Below are 18,089 nucleotides of genomic sequence, written 5' to 3'. Positions count from 1 at the left end.
CTAGCAGATCTGTGAAGGTGGGGCCACCACAGAGCCTCTACTTAGTCAATGTCTCATGAAGCTGTGGGAGTAAGGCTGCCCAGAAACTCCAGAACTCTAGAACTGCCAGACTGCAATCCCAGCTTGCAGGCACCTGACTCCAACTGGTGAGAACTGCTGCATGAGCAGCACCCAGCAAAGCCATGGGGGTGGGATACCCCAGGGCCTTTGGAGCCCAATTTCAGTCTCAGTATGTCTATAAGACAGGAGATAGAGCTGAAGAAGATTATTCTTAAGCCTTGATATTCAACGTTGTTTTCCTTTTAGGTTTTGTACTTACAAATGTATTACTTCTTTCTTCTTGCCTATTTCTCCGTTTTGAGATGAAAATGTCTGTGTCATGCCTATCTCACCATTGTATTTTGGAAGTAGATAATTTGTTTGATTTCACAGGCTCATAGCTAGAGAGTAATTTGCCTGAGATTATTTATACCTTGAGTCTCACTCATATCTGATTTAGATGATATTTAGATAAGACTTCGGACTGAGACTTTAAAGTTGATTCTGAAACAAGACTTTTGGGGGCTATTGGGATGGAATGGTGTATTTTCTATGTGAGAAAAACATGAATTTTGAGGATCCAAGAGTGGAATGCTATGGTTTAAATCATGATGTCTTCTCCAAAACTCATGTTGTAACTTAATGGCCAATGCAGTAGTATTAAGAAGTATGACTTTTGAAAGGTGATTAGATCTGTGGGTTCTGCCCTCATGAATGGGATTGTTGCAGCTTTTTTACTCCCATAGTTCAGCAAGCAGGAGAGAGTGACACCCAGTGGCTTCACCTCTTCACTCCCATACCTTGGTGAGTAGGAGGGAGTGGTGCCCAGCAGCTTCACTTCTTTTCTCCCATTGTTCCATGAGAGGGAGAGAGAGTTACAGCTCTTTTATTCCTGCTGCCCACAGCTCAGCATGGCTTCCACACCTGCATTTCAGTGAGTTCCAGGTTCTTGTCCTGCAACCAAGAGGAATAAGGTACATGAACACTGGAGAGTGAGTAAGGCAGAGTAGAGTTTTATTGAGCCACAGAAAGAAAGCTCTCAGTGGGAAGGGGACCCAAAAGTGGGTTGTCATCTGTGAGGCTGAGTCTGGGGTTTTTATGGGCTTAAAATAGGGGAACGCAGGCTGATTTGTCCATGGGTGGTCTTGGAAAAAGCACCTTTGGATTGAAAAGGCATCATTCAGAAGGAACCAATCAAGAGAAACTGGGCAAGACAGGGATGGAATTTCTCACTCCTGTCATGGACTCTATCCAGAATTGGCAGTTTGGTTTTCAGATTTTAGACTGTCCTTGGCTTGAAGGTTGGATTTCACTGGGGACTTGTACCTGTCTGCCTAAGGAATTTGTCTGTCTCCTGTCACTATCAGGATTAGCATCCTTATAAATGGGCTCAAGGTTGAAGAGAGCACCCTTTTGCCTGTCATTTTTGCTATGAGAGGACACAGTGTTTGTCCTTCTGGAGGCTGCAGCAATGGGACAGCATCTTGGAAGCAGAGAGCACCCTTCACCAGACACTAATGCTGGAACCTTGATCTTGAACTTCCTAGCCTCCAGAACCAGGAGGCCAATTATTCAAGACTGAATAATTTGTAAATTACTCAGTTTGCAGTATTTTGTTATAGTAGCAAAAGTGGACTAAGATAACCCTCTGATCTACACATCACAGCCCAGAATAAATTTGCAAATATATAATTTTTCTCCTGTCAATTTTATGCTTAGAACACTTTGGTAGTTCCTTTCCCCTTAAGGACAAGGTTAAAACTCCTTAATGTGGCTTAAGTGATTGGTTCCTGTGGTTTCATCTCTCCTCAACCTCCCCTTGAACTATTTGCTTCAGTTTCTAACCTATTAATTTTATTTCTTTGAATATGCCATGCTCTTTCTTTCTACAAGACCTTTGCACCCTCTACCCAAATCCTTCTTAGAGGATTCTTCAAAGATTATCTGCTAATGTGTATTATCAAGTGATCTCACATGTAATCTTTTTCCAATGGAATATCTCTAAATAGCCCTGATATTTCTGCATTGAATCCTTAATATTGACCATTGATACATGGGTGGATCCAGGTTACATAGGACTTGAATAGTGTTTGTTTGGGAAAGACAACTGTAAGAAAAAGTATGCAAATCAGGAATACAAAATTAGATACAAAAATGAATACTTATTTACAATTAAAAAAAATAAGTGTATTGGTGCCTTGGAGATTCAGACACACATTGTCTGAGATCTCTTTAGGCCGTTTCCCAGATACACTTACAAAGAATGCATTTTGATTGCAACCTGGCTTCCACTCTTCACTCAGGGCACTGCCACTTTCAACAATAATCAGCATTCAGAGTGGCCCATGCATGTGATTGGTTGTGGAACTTAAGCTTCATTAGCTTCATGATAAATGTTTCTTCCCCCTGAAGTTTTGATATTTTTAATAGTTTTTAAGTGTTTCAGATAACAAAAATGCTTATTAGCTTCTTTTAGTTGTAATTCTGACTAAAACTTGGGAAACAGGAGGATATGGAAATCTAGCAAGATATTTCTCCATGTCCTTTTTTGGGGTGACAGTAAATTAACCAAGAAAGTGTTTGCTCCATATGACATCACAGCTCTGTCATCATTTTTTTTTTTTTTTTTTTTTTTGAGACAGAGTCTTGCTCTGTCACCCAGGCTGGAGTGCAGTGGTATGATCTCGGCTCACTGCAAGCTCTGCCTCCTGGGTTCATGCCATTCTCCTGCCTCAGCCTCCCAAGTAGCTGGGACTACAGGTGCCCACAACCATGCCTGGCTAATTTTTTGTATTTTTAGTAGAGACGGGGTTTCACCGTGTTAGCCAGGATGGTCTCAATCTCCTGACCTCATGATCCACCCGCCTTTTTTAGGATATTCTAAGTCAGTAGTTCTCAGATCTGGCTATATATGAAAATCATCTAGAGAACTCTTCACAAATATAAATTTTGGCTTCCAATTCTAAACTACTAAATTAAAATCTCTCAAAGTAGAGACTATAAATGTATCTTTTTAATAAGCTCTGCTTGTATTTGTATGTGGTCAGTTCAGCACCAATCTAAGACTGGCATTTGTAAACAACATGTCTAAAGAATAAAGATTAGAGGTCTGGACCCTGGAAGAACAAATAGGCTCAATCAGTGCATTTAATATTCCTCGAATACTTTTATAATAAAGGAAATTATTGGTTCTAAGAAGCTGGATACCCAGATTCCTAGACTTCCACATTAGGATGGCCAATTTATTCTGAAACCCTAACAAGTTTTGGTAGAGAAAAGAAAAAAAGCACCCCGTACTGGTCCAAATTTGTGAAGACAAAAGCTTTGGAGCATCACAAATTTTCACCCTGTAAAATTAAAATATACATTAGTGCATATGATTGTCCTATCCACTATATAAATAATGAATGTGAATTAAAACCAAAACTGAGAAAAAATTTAAATGTAAATATCTTAGTAATTCTATCAATTGAAAAAGCGCTATCAATCAGGTTACAAAGAAACATCTAGATTTTATTAGGACACGTACTTTTATGTATTCCTGATGTTGTTAAAATGTGTATGCTATTCTCTCCCCAGGAATAAGAAGACTAGTTGAATATGCCATTTTCAGTTTCACAGAACTCATTTCCTCTGAAGGCAAGTGTCTAATTTCTGAAAAGTGTGCATATGAGTGATGTTCTATGTATAACTTCATCATTAGCATTCTTTTTATTTGAGATTCAATAATACCACTAGAATTTTCAGTTAATTTTTTCTAAAGAATCTTTGTAATAATGTATTTTAAAAAGAATTGCTTTAGTATGTGCTGTGTGGGATGGGAAGATTTTGGAGACTTTGTCTTCTAAATCAGTTTTAGAAAAGAATTTTCCATATACTATATTCTGTTGCTATGTAAGTAGTGGGAAGAAAGAATACTTAAAAGTGGAAGAAAGAACAGAGCAATCTTTTCATACTCCTTTAAGACTTGAAATTTTACTTTGCATTTTCTTCAAAAGAGAAATTAATTCTGTTCAGTTTTGTCTTAAGAATAATTACTTTATTGTTTTTAATAAAAATAGCATATGCTCATTATTTGTAAAATTCAAGCAGTACAGAAAACTACCAAGAAGAGAGAGGCAGCTAACCTAAAATTATACTACCCAGAAATTACCATAGGTCTCTATGCACATATGCAGAGAGAATAATGAATGGATGTTTGGATGGACAGATGGATAATCATTTTGTATCTCCAGTCCTTGGAGTAGTATCTGCCTCATATTAAGTACTCAATAAAAATATAGCAAATGAATAAATCGAATTGTAGTATCTATTTTTTTCTAGTGCCATACTGCCCAGATTGGAATTCCAGTTCTAGCACTTATTGGCTGTTTGACCTTGAAAAAGATACTTAACATCTGTGCATCTCAATTTTCTCATCTGTAAAATGGGGATAATCGTAATACACACCTTCATCAAGGACATTCTTAAGTGAAATTGTTGATTTACTTTTTACTCCATATGTGCAGTGATTAGATATACAGTGGCTACCAAGAAAATGTGGTGCCACAGCCTTGATTCTTGTTAAACTTGCCAGCAGTTTTACCCACCATTGCTTTAGTACCTTCAGTAAAAATGTTAACATGGTGAAAATGATAAATAAAACCTTAGTATAGTCATTAAAATAGCTTTGGCCATACAGACTCCCTGAAACTGTTTGTAAGATGGGTTTTGACCACAGACCCCCTGAAACTGCTTGCAGCCCTCATTTTGAGAATCATTACTTTAAACCATCTCTTACCAAAATGGAATTCATTCATAGCCAGAATTCTCAGATTTTTTCAAATCGTCTTCTTTCTGGGCAACTGCTTACAGAAGCGGACGAATGTTTTGTTTCTGTTTGGTGGCCACCACTCTTAGAAGCTTTTGCATGAGACTGGACCCTTTTCTTGTTTGGTTGCTCCTAGTGAATCTATGACTGTTGTCTTTCTTCATTTTACTGGATGAGAGAGATTCTGTGATTGGACTACCTTCCACCACCTTCATCCATAAATGTTTTGGGGTTTTTGAATTAATTAAAATCATCATATTTTTCATCATTATTTTAGATAGGTTTTCTCTTCCATTGATTAGGAATTTGTGTCTATTAAGGTTTAGTCCAAGGAGCAAAAATACTATGGGTGTTATGGGATAAGATACTTCGTTTAGAATTGTGGAGAAAGCTGGAGAAGAAGAGGACTTGAAGAGAACTTTGAGGATCAGAGACAGAGTTACCACTCAGTCAGCTTGAGAAACCAAGTATGTCTAGCCAACAAAGTAGGACCACAAAGGGAAAATCTGTGGAGAGGTCTATGAAAAGCTGTTGCCTCTGAATAACTATGACCTCTGTGGGCCAATAGCCAAGCATCTGGGATGGATTGGAGGCTCTGTTGGTCAACAATACCAGCAGTCAAGAAAAGCTAGATGTGGAGCAGAAGGGAGTGATGACAAGCTGGCCCCTGTCTCGTACCCTTTATTCTGTCTGTCTCTGATTCTGCCTATGAGAAGATTTTCAAATGATTATGGCCACTGCTTTTTCCACCTTCCAAATAGCATGTAATTTCCTTTCTTGGCCAACTTCAATCTGCAGGGATACAAGTAAGAGACATATGGGAAATGTAATTAATTCCCAGCTTAGCTTCACTGGCAAGAATACGAACTACCAGGGTATAATGCCATATGTTATGTTTTTAAGGCATAAATATTAAACTTATCAAATTATTTTCTAGATAAGAAGTATCACAGAATTTTCTAAAGAATGTCCCTTATTTTGCACAAAAAGAAAACTGAGAAGAAAATTCCATTGATTTTTTTTTTTTTTTTTTTTTTTTTTTTTTTGAGACGGAGTCTCGCTCTGTCACCCAGGCTGGAGTGCGGTGGCGCGATCTCGGCTCACTGCAAGCTCCGCCTCCCAGGTTCACGCCATTCTCCTGCCTCAGCCTCTCTGAGTAGCTGGGACTACAGGCGCCCGCCACCACGCCCGGCTAATTTTTTGTATTTTTAGTAGAGACGGGGTTTCACCATGGTCTCGATCTCCTGACCTCGTGATCCGCCCGCCTCGGCCTCCCAAAGTGCTGGGATTACAAGCGTGAGCCACCGCGCCCGGCCGAAAATTCCATTGATTTAAATAATGCATACTACCCATATAGGCTCTAGGGAGTTAAATGATTTTTTTCACAAGGGTTAAAATGATTAACATTATAGTCATATAGAAGTCATCCTTAATTTTCTATAACCTAAGGCACTTCTTGGTGCATGTTCTTTAGATATATTTCAATAGCAAAATGAAGCAGTAATATATTATTTCTATCACCAGAAAAGAGTTAACTATACATTATATACACAAACATGCACATGCAAATATATAAGACATGCACATATCTGTATATGCCCATATCTACAGGATTTTACATGGTCTCTTACCTGTATTTGAGCTTAGTAAGTGTTTCCTATTGAAAGAGGGTATAAATTAGAAGTGTATGAGCATCATTAAATCATCCTTACAGGTTTCTTTCTAGTTCATAAAGGTCTATGAAACTCATTAACATTGGTTTATAATCTGCTTTCTTTTCCTTCTTGTTATATCTTCCCACCTCAGACATTTTCATTGTAGGCTGCATAGTGGCTTTGATTTCATATATTTTGGAAGGATAAAAATATTCCCTCAACAATGCTTTATTGATAAATAAAGTTTCTTTTGAAGTATCTTGGATCCATAATTTCTTTGGGGAAATTTTTAAAGAAGGTTTTGTGATTTTAATGTTTTTCAGAAGAGCTTTTATACTTAGATATTTTTCAAGGAAAAAAAGTGCTTTCATTGAGGCTACTTTGCCAAACTAGCCATAGAATATTGGAATAGGAAGAGATAAGAGATACTATGGGGTTTATTTAGCCCAACTTCTTTCTTTTTTTTAATTTTATTTTTTTATTATGCTTTAAGTTTTAGGGTACATGTGCACAACGTGCAGGTTAGTTACATATGTTTACATGTGACATATTGGTGTGCTGCACCCATTAACTCATCATTTAGCATTAGGTATATCTCCTAATGCTATCCCTTCCCCCTCCCCCCACCCCACAACAGGCCCCGGTGTGTGATGTTTCCCTTCCTGTGTCCAAGTGTTCTCATTGTTCCATTCCCACCTATGAGTGAGAACATGCGGTGTTTGGTTTTTTGTCCTTACGATAGTTTGCTGAGAATGATGGTTTCCAACTTTATCCATGTCCCTACAAAGGACATGAACACATCAATTTTTATGACTGCATAGTATTCTGTGGTGTATATGTGCCACATTTTCTTAATCCAGTCTATCATTGTTGGACATTTGGGTTGGTTCCAAGTCTTTGCTATTGTGAATAGTGCTGCAATAAACATACATGTGCATGTGTCTTTATAGCAACATGATTTATAATCCTTTGGGTATATACCCAGTAATGGGATTGCTGGGCCAAGTGGTATTTCTAGTTCTAGATCCCTGAGGAATCGCCACACTGACTTCCACAATGGTTGAACTAGTTTACAGTTTCACCAACAGTGTAAAAGTGTTCCTATTTCTCCACATCCTCTCCAGCACCTGTTGTTTCCTGACTTTTTAATGATCGCCATTCTAACTGTTGTAAGATGGTACCTCATTGTGGTTTTGATTTGCATTTCTCTGATGGCTAGTGATGATGAGCATTTTTTTATGTGTTTTTTGGCTGTGTCTTTTTGATTGGGTTATTTGTTTTTTTCTTGTAAATTTGTTTGAGTTCATTGTAGATTCTGGATATTAGCCCTTTGTCAGATGAGTAGATTGCAAAAATTTTCTCCCATTCTGTAGGTTGCCTCTTCACTCTGATGGTAGTTTCTTTTGCTGTGCAGAAGCTCTTTAGTTTAATTAGATCCCATTTGTCAATTTTGGCTTTTATTGCCATTGTTTTTGGTGTTTTAGACATGAAGATCTTGCCCATGCCTATGTCCTGAATGGTATTGCCTAGGTTTTCTTCTAGGGTTTTATGGTATTAGGTCTAACATTTAAGTCTTTAATCCATCTTGAATTAATTTTTGTATAAGGTGTAAGGAAGGGCTCCAGTTTCAGCTTTCTACATATGGCTAGCCAGTGTTCCCAGCACCGTTTATTAAATAGAGAATCCTTTCCCCATTTCTTGTTTTTGTCAGGTTTGTCAAAGATCAGATGGTTGTAGATACGTGGCATTATTTCTGAGGGCTCTGTTCTGTTCCATTGGTCTATATCTCTGTTTTGGTACCACTCCCATGCTGTTTCGGTTACTGTGGCCTTGTAGTATAGTTTGAAGTCAGGTAGCGTGATGCCTCCGGCTTTGTTCTTTTGGCTTAGGATTGACTTGGCATTGTGGGCTCTTTTTTGCTTCCATATGAACTTTAAAGTAGTTATTTCCAATTCTGTGACAAAAGTCTTTGGTAGCTTGATGGGGATAGCATTGAATCTATACATTACCTTGAGCAGTATGGCCATTTTCACGATATTGATTCTTCCTACCCATGAGCATGGAATGTTCTTCCATTTGTTTGTATCCTCTTTTATTTCATTGAGCAGTGGTTTGTAGTTCTCCTTGAAGAGGTCCTTCATGTCCCTAGTAAGTTGGATTCCTGGGTATTTTATTCACTTTGAAGCAATTGTGAATGGGAGTTCACTCATGATTTGGCTCTCTGTCTGTTATTGGTGTATAAGAATGCTTGTGATTTTTGCACATTGATTTTGTATCCTGAGACTTTGCTGAAGTTGCCTATCAGCTTAAGGAGAATTTGGGCTGAGATGATGCAGTTTTCTAGATATACAATCATGTCATCAGCAAACAGGGGCAATTTGACTTCCTCTTTTCCTAATTGAATACCCTTTATTTCCTTCTCCTGCCTGATTGCCCTGGCCAGAACTTCCAACACTATGTTGAATAGGAGTGGTGAGAGAGGGCATCCCTGTCTTGTGCCAGTTTTCAGAGGGAATGCTTCCAGTTTTTGCCCATTCAGCATGATATTGGCTGTGGGTTTGTCATAGATAGCTCTTATTATTTTGAGATACGTCCCATCAATACCTAATTTATTGAGAGTTTGTAGCATGAAGGGCTGTTGAATTTTGTCAAAGCCTTTTCTGCATCTATTGAGATAATCATATGGTTTTTGTCTTTGGTTCTGTTTATATGCTGGATTATGTTTATTGATTTGAGTATGTTGAACCAGCCTTGCATCCCAGGGATGAAGCCCACTTGATCACTTAGATCTTTCCTGCTTTCTTTTGTGGGCATTTAGTGTTATAAATTTCCCTCTACACACTGCTTTAAATGTGTCCCAGAAATTCTGGTATGTTGTGTCTTTGTTCTCACTGGTTTCAAAGAACATCTTTATTTCTGCCTTCATTTCGTTATGTACCCAGTAGTCATTCAGGAGCAGATTGTTCAGTTTCCATGTAGTTGAGTGGTTTTGAGTGAGTTTCTTCACCCTGAGTTCTAGTTTGATTGCACTGTGGTCTGAGAGACAGTTTGTTATAATTTCTGTTCTTTTACATTTGCTGAGGAGTGCTTTACTTCCAACTACGTGGTCAGTTTTGGAATAAGTGCAGTGTGGTGCTGAGAAGAATGCATATTCTGTTGATTTGGGGTGGAGAGTTCTGTAGATGTCTATTAGGTCCGCTTGGTGCAGAGCTGAGTTCAATTCCTGGATATCCTTGTTAACTTTCTGTCTCATTGATCTGTCTAATGTTGAGAGTGGGGTGTTAAAGTCTCCCATTATTATTGTGTGGGAGTCTAAGTCTCTTTGTAGGTCTCTAAGGACTTGCTTTATGAATCTGGGTGCTCCTGTATTGGGTGCATATATATTTAGGATAGTTAGCTCTTCTTGTTGAATCGATCACTTTACCATTATGTAATGGCCTTCTTTGTCTCTTTTGATCTTTGTTGGTTTAAAGTCTGTTTTATCAGAGACTAGGATTGCAACCCCCGCCTTTTTTTGTTTTCCATTTCCTTGGTAGATCTTCCTCCATCCCTTTATTTTGAGCCTATGTGTGTCTCTGCACGTGAGATGGGTCTCCTGAATCCAGCACACTGATGGGTGTTGACTGTTTATCCAATTTGCCAGTCTATGTCTTTTAATTGGAGCATTTAGCCCATTTACATTTAAGGTTAATATTGTTATGTGTGAATTTGATCCTGTCATTATGATGTTAGCTGGTTATTTTGCTCGTTAGTTGATGCAGTTTCTTCCTAGCCTCGATGGTCTTTACAATTTGGCATGTTTTTGCAGTGGCTGGTACTGGTTGTTCATTTCCATGTTTAGTGCTTCCTTCAGGAGCTCTTGTAAGGCAGGCCTGGTGGTGACAAAATCTCTCAGCATTTGCTTGTCTGTAAAGGATTTTATTTCTCCTTCATTTATGAAGCTTAGTTTGGCTGCATATGAAATTCTGGGTTGAAAATTCTTTTCTTTAAGAATGTTGAATATTGGCCCCCACTCTCTTCTGGGCTGTAGAGTTTCTGCCAAGAGATCAGCTGTTAGTCTGATGGGCTTCCCTTTGTGGGTAACCCGACCTTTCTCTCTGGCTGCCCTTAACATTTTTTCCTTCATTTCAACTTTGGTGAATCTGACAATTATGTATCTTGGAGTTACTCTTCTCAAGGAGTATCTTTGTGGCATTCTCTGTATTTCCTGAATTTGAATGTTGGCTGCCTTGCTAGATTGGGGAAATTCTCCTGGATAATATCCTGCAGAGTGTTTTCCAACTTGTTTCCATTCTCCCCGTCACTTTCAGGAACACCAATCAGATGTAGATTTGGTCTTTTCACATAGTCCCATATTTCTTGGAGGCTTTGTTCATTTCTTTTTATTCTTTTTTCTCTAAACTTCTCTTCTCGCTTCATTTCATGCATTTGATCTTCCATCACGATACCCTTTCTTCCAGTTGATCGAATCGGCTACTGAGGCTTGTGCATTCATCATGTAGTTCTTGTGCCTGGGTTTTCAGCTCCATCAGGTCCTTTAAGGACTTCTCTGCATTGGTTATTCTAGTTATCCATTCATCTAATTTTTTTTCAAGGCTTTTAACTTCTTTTCCATGGGTTCAAACTTCCTCCTTTAGCTCGGAGTAGTTTGATCGTCTGAAGCCTTCTTCTCTCAACTTGTCAAAGTCATTCTCCATCCAGCTTTGTTCCGTTGCTGCTGAGGAGCTGTGTTCCGTTGGAGGAGGAGAGGTGCTCTGATTTTTAGAGTTTCCAGTTTTTCTGCTCTGTTTTTTCCCCCTGTTTGTGGTTTTATCTAACTTTGGTCTTTGATGATGGTGACATACAGATGGGGTTTTGGTGTGGATGTCCTTTCTGTTTGTCAGTTTTCCTTCTAACAGTCAGGACCCTCAGCTGCAGGTCTGTTGGAGTTTGCTGGAGGTCCACTCCAGACCCTGTTTGCCTGGGTATCAGCAGCAGAGGCTACAGAACAGCAGATATTGGTGAGCAGCAAAGGTTGCTGTGTGATTGTTCCTCTGGAAGTTTTGTCTCAGAGGAGTACCTGCCCATGTGAGGTGTCAGTCTGCCTGTACTAGGGGGTACCTCCCAGTTATGCTACTCGGGGGTCAGGGACCCACTTGAGGAGACAGTCTGTCCATTCTCAGATTTCCAGCTGTGTGCTGGGAGAACCACTACTCTCTTCAAAGCTGTCAGAAAGGGATATATAAGTCTGCAGAGGATTCTGCTGCCTTTTGTTTGGCTATTCCCTGCCCCCAGTGGTGGAGTCTACAGAGGCAGGCAGGCCTCCTTGAGTTGAGGTGGGCTCCACCCAGTTCAAGCTTCCCAGCCACTTTTTTTAGCTACTCAAGCCTTGGCAATGGTGGGCGCCCCTCCCCCAGCCTCACTGCTGCCTCGAAGTTTGATCTCAGCCTGCTGTGCTAGCAATGAGCAAGGCTCCTTGGGCATAGGACCCTCTGATCCAGGCGCAGGATAGAATCTCCTAGTGTGCTGTTTGCTAAGACCATTGGCAAAGTGCAGTATTAGTGTGGGAGTGACCCGATTTCCAGGTGCCATCTGTCACCCCTTTCTTTGAGTAGGAAAGGGAATTCCCCAACCCCTTGTGCTTTCCGGGTGAGGCGATGCCTCACCCTGCTTTGGCTCACTGTCCTGCACCCACTTTCCGACACTCCCCAGTGAGCTGAACCCGGTACCTCAGTTGGAAATGCAGAAATCACCTGTCTTCTGCGTTGCTCATGCTAGGAGCTCTAGACTGGAGCTGTTCCTATTCAGCCATCTTGGCTCCATCCTCCCATCTTCTTTATAGATAATGAAACAAAGATCTTAAATTAATACACCACTTGTTCAGGGTTATACAACTATTTAGTGGCAGAACAAGTGCTGTCTTTCACGGTCTCCTGAATGTCAGTAAAATGCTCTTTTTTTTTTTTTTTTTTGAGACCGAGTCTTGCTCTGTCACCATGGCTGGAGTGCAGTGGTGCTCACTGCAACCTCAGCCTCCAGGGTTCAAACTATTCTCGTGCGTCAGCCTGCCAAATTGCTGGGATTAGAAGCATATGCCACCATACCTGGCTAATTTTTTTGTGATTTTTGTAGATTGATGTTTCTCCATATTGGCCAGGCTGGTCTCAAACTCCTGGCCTTAAGTGATCTGCCTGCCTCAACCTCCCAAAGTGCTGGGATTGGAGACATGAGGCACCATGCCTGGCCAAAATGCTCTTTTCTTAAGAATACTTCATTGAGGAATATTTTACATAGCCTGTGATATAATTTGATTATTTGCCCCCACCCAAATCTCACCTTGAATTATAATCCCCATAATACCCGTGTGTCAAGGGAGGGACCAGGTGGAGGTAATTGAATCATGTGGGTGGTTTCCCCCATACTGTTCTCATGATCATGAGTGAGTTCTCACAAGATCTGATGATGTTATAAGCATCTGGCATTTCCCTTGCTCTCACTCATTTCTCTTTCCTGCTGCCATGTAAGACGTCCCTGTTTCACGTGCCTTCTGCCATAAGTTTCCTGAGGCCTCCCTTGCCATGCAGAACTGTGAGTTAATTAAAACTCTTTTCTTTATAAATTATCCAGTCTCAGGTATGTCTTCATAGCAGCATGAAAATGGACTAACATAGCCCATAAGTCATCCACTTCAAGTGAACAATGCAATGATTTCTAGTAAGTTTACCAACTTGTACAGACATCACCATAAATCAGTTTTAGAACATTTCATCACACCAATAAGGTCCCAAGTGCTCATTTACTCTTATTCACTGTCACTAGCCTCCTCTACCCTAGGACACTGCCTACTCTATTTGCCTCTTTAAATTTGCTTTTTAGTTTGATGCTCTTTGTATCCCAGTATGATGTTTGACAAAAGTATTCTTGTCTTCCATACTTACATGTATAACATCAATGTAAACTTTAACACCTTTTCTGGAGTATAGCAACCTTACAAAAACATTGTATTTATCCTTTGAAACTGTCTTACAAATGAAAATATATCATTTCGGACCTAATTCTGGTTAATTAGGTATGAGAAATTTTTTTCTTGCAAACATTTTTTGTAGGATATTCCTAACGTCCAATTGAATGAGTGCTTATCATTAGGATATAAAAAATTATTTCATTTCTTAGGATTCATTTCTTCCTGGTGAAATTTTATTTTCTTGTTAAATTAGAATCAGTGTATGCTTTCTTTCAAGCTAGTTTATCCTCTTTTATTTTGTTAGAAAAACAGAAATAATGGATAAATAGATAAATGGAAATAAATTTGGATACATATCATATCTGATTTGAAATGCCATTTTAAGAGGTAAAACTAGAGGTTTCATTTCTATTAGAATAGAGAATGGAAAACCCTGTCTAATAATCCCAAGAGCAATAACACACTTAAATCCAAAACTCCCTAAGGATTTCTTGCAGACTGTGATGATTGTACACACGGATTCACACAGGGCTAAAAAGTATGAATTGAAAATATTAGAATACAAATTTCAATAATAATAAATGAAGTGGATAAAATAGATAAATGGAAATAAATTTGGATATATATCATATCTGATTTGAAATGCCATTTTAAGAGATAAAACTAGAGGTTTCATTTCTATTAGAACAGAGAATGGAAAACCCTGTCTAATAATCCCAAGAGCAACAACACACTTAAATCCAAAACTCCCTAAGGATTTCTTGCAGACTGTGATGATTGTACACACGGATTCACACAGGGCTAAAAAGTATGAATTGAAAATATTAGAATACAAATTTCAATAATAAGAAATGAAGTGGTCGGGCACGGTGGCTCACACCTGTAATCCCAGCACTTTGGGAGGCCAAGGCGGGTGGATCATGAGGTCAGGAGTTTGAGAACAGCCTGACCAGCATGGTGAAACCCCATCCCTATTAAAATTACCAAAATTAGCTGGGCCTGGTGGCACGCACCTGTAATCCCAGCTACACAGGAGGCTGAGGCAGGAGAACCGCTTGAACCCAGGAGGCAGAGGTTGCAGTGAGCCAACATCACGCCACTGCACTCCAGCCTGGGCGACAGAGTAAGACTCCAACTCTAAACAAATAAATAAAGTAACTGAAGTATCATGATATATTCATTTCAGAAGCTTATGTTTTGGCCATAAAATCAATGTAAAATGAGCTTTCATGCAGAAACTTGATCGTTTTTCATCAGAATGGTTCATCATTTTCAATATCAGTGTGATTTGAATAAAGCATTAGGCCCAGCTTCCTTCCACGCTGTCACTGCCCATAGGTAGTTGTGGCCACTGTGCATGGAGGGAGGTGGTGGTGGCCAGTAGTGCCTGGGAAACTCCTTGGGGCAACATTATGGAGCTGGAAACATCCTTGGAGGAGTCTGAGAGCCAGAAGAAGGAGAGGCAAAAGGTATTTATTGACCCTAATTTGTACCATACTCTTTGCTGAGCACCAAGGGGCTTAAACTAAGTAAGATGGTCCCTGCCTTCAAGGAGCCTGTAGAGGAGTTGTAGCGTCTTTCCTCCTCCCACCCCAATGCCCTCCAAAAAACAAAGGAAAAGGAAAAAAAAAAAAAATCCTGAAACACTCAGAGGATCACAGGGTGCTGGAAAATGTACAGGTAAAATTTTTACTGGAGACATTTGACCTGCAAAAAAGAAATCAGCTGAAAAGGCTAAGGTGGCAATATTTGAAGGCTGACATTCAATAAAAGAATGAGATTTATTTTGTATAGCTTAGAAAGCAGAATCTACCCCCTGACCTTATCACTAAGAGCTCTATGGGTATCATAATTTCGGATAAGGGATTATAGACCTGTACTTCCCTTATAGGGTTGTTATGAAGATTTAAACAAGATAAGTTGAAAACACATTACACAGTGCTGGAGTGGCAGAAGGAAGTCAAGGCACCATTATGACCCGGATGAGAAATCAAAAACAAGAGAAAATGTTGTGATAGATGACCTGGATGCTCCCAAGTCCAAAAAAAAAAAAAAAACTAAAATGAAAGAGAAGCTAAATGGAGACACTGAAGAAGGATTTAGTAGACTTTCAGATAAATTCTCTAAATCTCATAGGAAGAAAAGATCTACCAAATGGAAATATTGATGAATATGAAAAAAAAAATCAAAGCAAGTATCATCCTTAGATAGTTCTACTCATAAATCAAGTGATAATAAACTAGAGGAGACCTCAACGTGAACAGAAAGAAGGAGCCTTCTCCTATTTCCATATTTCTGAAGAGACTGTAAAGCTTCTGAAAGGTCAAAGGGTAACATATCTCTTTCCTATTCAAGTTAGGACCTTGTCCTGTATATGAAGGAAAAGACTTAATAGCTTGAGCATGGACAGGAACAGGAAAGACATTCTTTTTTGCCATCCCCTCGATTGAAAGACTCCAAAGAAATCAAGAAACAATTTTTAAAAAGCTGCTCACCAAATGTACTTGTTTTGGCTCCAGCAAGGGAACTGGCAAACCAGGTAGCCAAAGACTTCAAAGACAAAACTAGGAAACTCAGCATCGTGTGTTTTTATGGTAGAACACCATATCAAAGCCAAATTAATCATATGCGAAATGGTATTGACATCTTGGTTGGAACCCCTGGTCATATCAAAGATCATCTGCAGAGTGGCTGATTGGATCTTTCTAAACTGTGCCATGTTGTGCTTGATGAAGTGGATCAAACGTTAGATTTAGATTTTGATGAACAAGTTGAAGATATGATTCACAAATCCTACAAAACTGAATCTGAAGACCATCCTGAGACTTTACTTTTTTCTGCAACTTGCCCACAGTGGGTATAAAAGTTGCAAAAAAATACATAAAATCCAGATATGAACAGGTTGACCTTGTTGGAAAAAATGACTCAAAAGGCTGCAACTACTGTGGAACACTTGGCCATTCAGTGTCATTGGTCTCAGAGGCCAGAAGTTATTGGAGATGTCCTTCAAGTCTACGGTGGGTCTAAATGGAGGGCTAGTATTTTCTGTGAGACCAAGAAGAATGTAACTGAAATGGCCATGAATCCACACATAAAACAGAATGCCCAGTATTTACATGGGGACATTATACAGTCACAAAGAGAAATTACACTAAAAGGCTTCAGAGAAGATAGTTTTAAAGTTTTGGTGGCAACCAACGTGGCTGCCCATAGTTTGCACATTCCTGAAGTAGACCTGGTGACTCAACATTCTCCTCCTCAGGATGTTGAGGCCTGTATCCATCGCTCTGTATGCACAGGTAGAGCTGGACAGGGATTTGTATATGTTTTTATCAACCACGAGAAAGAGGTCAACTAAGATATGTGGAACAAAAAGCAGGAATTACTTTTAAATGTGTAGGTGTTCCTTCTACAACGGATTTAGTTAAATCTAAAAGCATGGATACCATCAGGTTTCTGACTTCTGTTTCTTATGCTGCTGTTGATTTTCTCTGACCATCAGCTCAGAGACTGATAGAAGAGAAAGGGGCAGTGGATGCATTGGCTGCAACTTTAGCCCACATTTCTGGTGCATCAAGTTTTGAACCACGATCTTTGATCGCCTCTGATGACCATGACTCTGGAATGCCTAGAGGAAATACAGGATGTCACCTGTGCCTGGAATGAACTTGACAGAAAGCTAAGTAGTAATGCAGTGTCTCAGATTACCAGTACATGCCTCCTGAAAGGAAATATGGGTGTTTGCTTTGATATTCCTACAACTGAATCAGAAAGATTACAGGCAGAGTGGCATGATTTCAACTGGATACTCTCAGTGCCAGCCAAATTACCTGAAATTGAAGAATATTATGATGGAAACAAATCTTCTAATCCCCAACAGAGGAATGGCTGGTCAAGTGGCTGGTCGGGCAGGTCAGGCTGCTCAGATGGTCCATCTGGTGGCCTATCAGGTAGACAGAGTTGACAAGGGAGTCACTCAGGAAGTCGACAAGATGGTAGAAGATGAAGTGGGAATAGAACTCGATCAAGAAGTGGGGGCCACAAATGGAGTTTTGACTGAATATTTGATAGTTAATCTCCCAGTGTGAGCTTGCCTATTTCTGCCTAATTGTGTACATTATCCACCAAAAATTAGCTCATGATAGTTGAGGTATGTGTCTGCTATTTGCAAAGAAGTTGGTCGTATTTTTTTTAAAAAGTGTTTCACGAGAACAGTTGTAAACAAATCTATCTATTCAGTTATACCTTTGAATTAAAAAACCTCCTTTTATTATCTCTTTTTAGAAAAAAATGAGAATATTAGATAATTTGAAAAGATAAGATTTTGTTTCTCATTTTATTAAAGCAGCTATAAAATTGGATTTTGAGGGGTTTCTATTATTCCTTCAACTGAAATTATCTCCTCTACTTCTCTAAATTGTGAACCCTATAAAATAGCAAAATTTATTTGTCCATTAAATTATTTATCCCTGTAATTTTAGGACTGTAAGGAGCCAAACAGATTGTCTGTCTCTTGCTATTCAAAGTATGGTTCCTACACCAGCAGCTTCAGCATCATCTGAAAACTTTTAGTAAGTGCAGAATCTCAGGTTCAACCATAGACCCCCTGAATCAAAATTTGCTTTCCCACAAAACAAGTTTT

The 18,089-nt window shown here is 39.3% G+C and overlaps 1 protein-coding gene and 1 pseudogene across 1 annotated transcript in view; both read left to right on the top strand.

Moving 5' to 3' along the window:
• Window positions 1–18,089, top strand: part of GPR149 (G protein-coupled receptor 149) — a 95,776-nt gene that overhangs the window by 60,617 nt on the left and 17,070 nt on the right. The gene's annotated exons all lie outside the window — the stretch shown is intronic.
• On the top strand, window positions 49–17,611 carry LOC129468241 (ATP-dependent RNA helicase DDX50-like; annotated as a pseudogene).

Source organism: Symphalangus syndactylus, chromosome 17 (genome assembly GCF_028878055.3).
Source record: "Symphalangus syndactylus isolate Jambi chromosome 17, NHGRI_mSymSyn1-v2.1_pri, whole genome shotgun sequence".
NCBI lineage: Eukaryota > Metazoa > Chordata > Mammalia > Primates > Hylobatidae > Symphalangus > Symphalangus syndactylus.
This window is presented reverse-complemented; position numbering and strand designations above follow the sequence as displayed.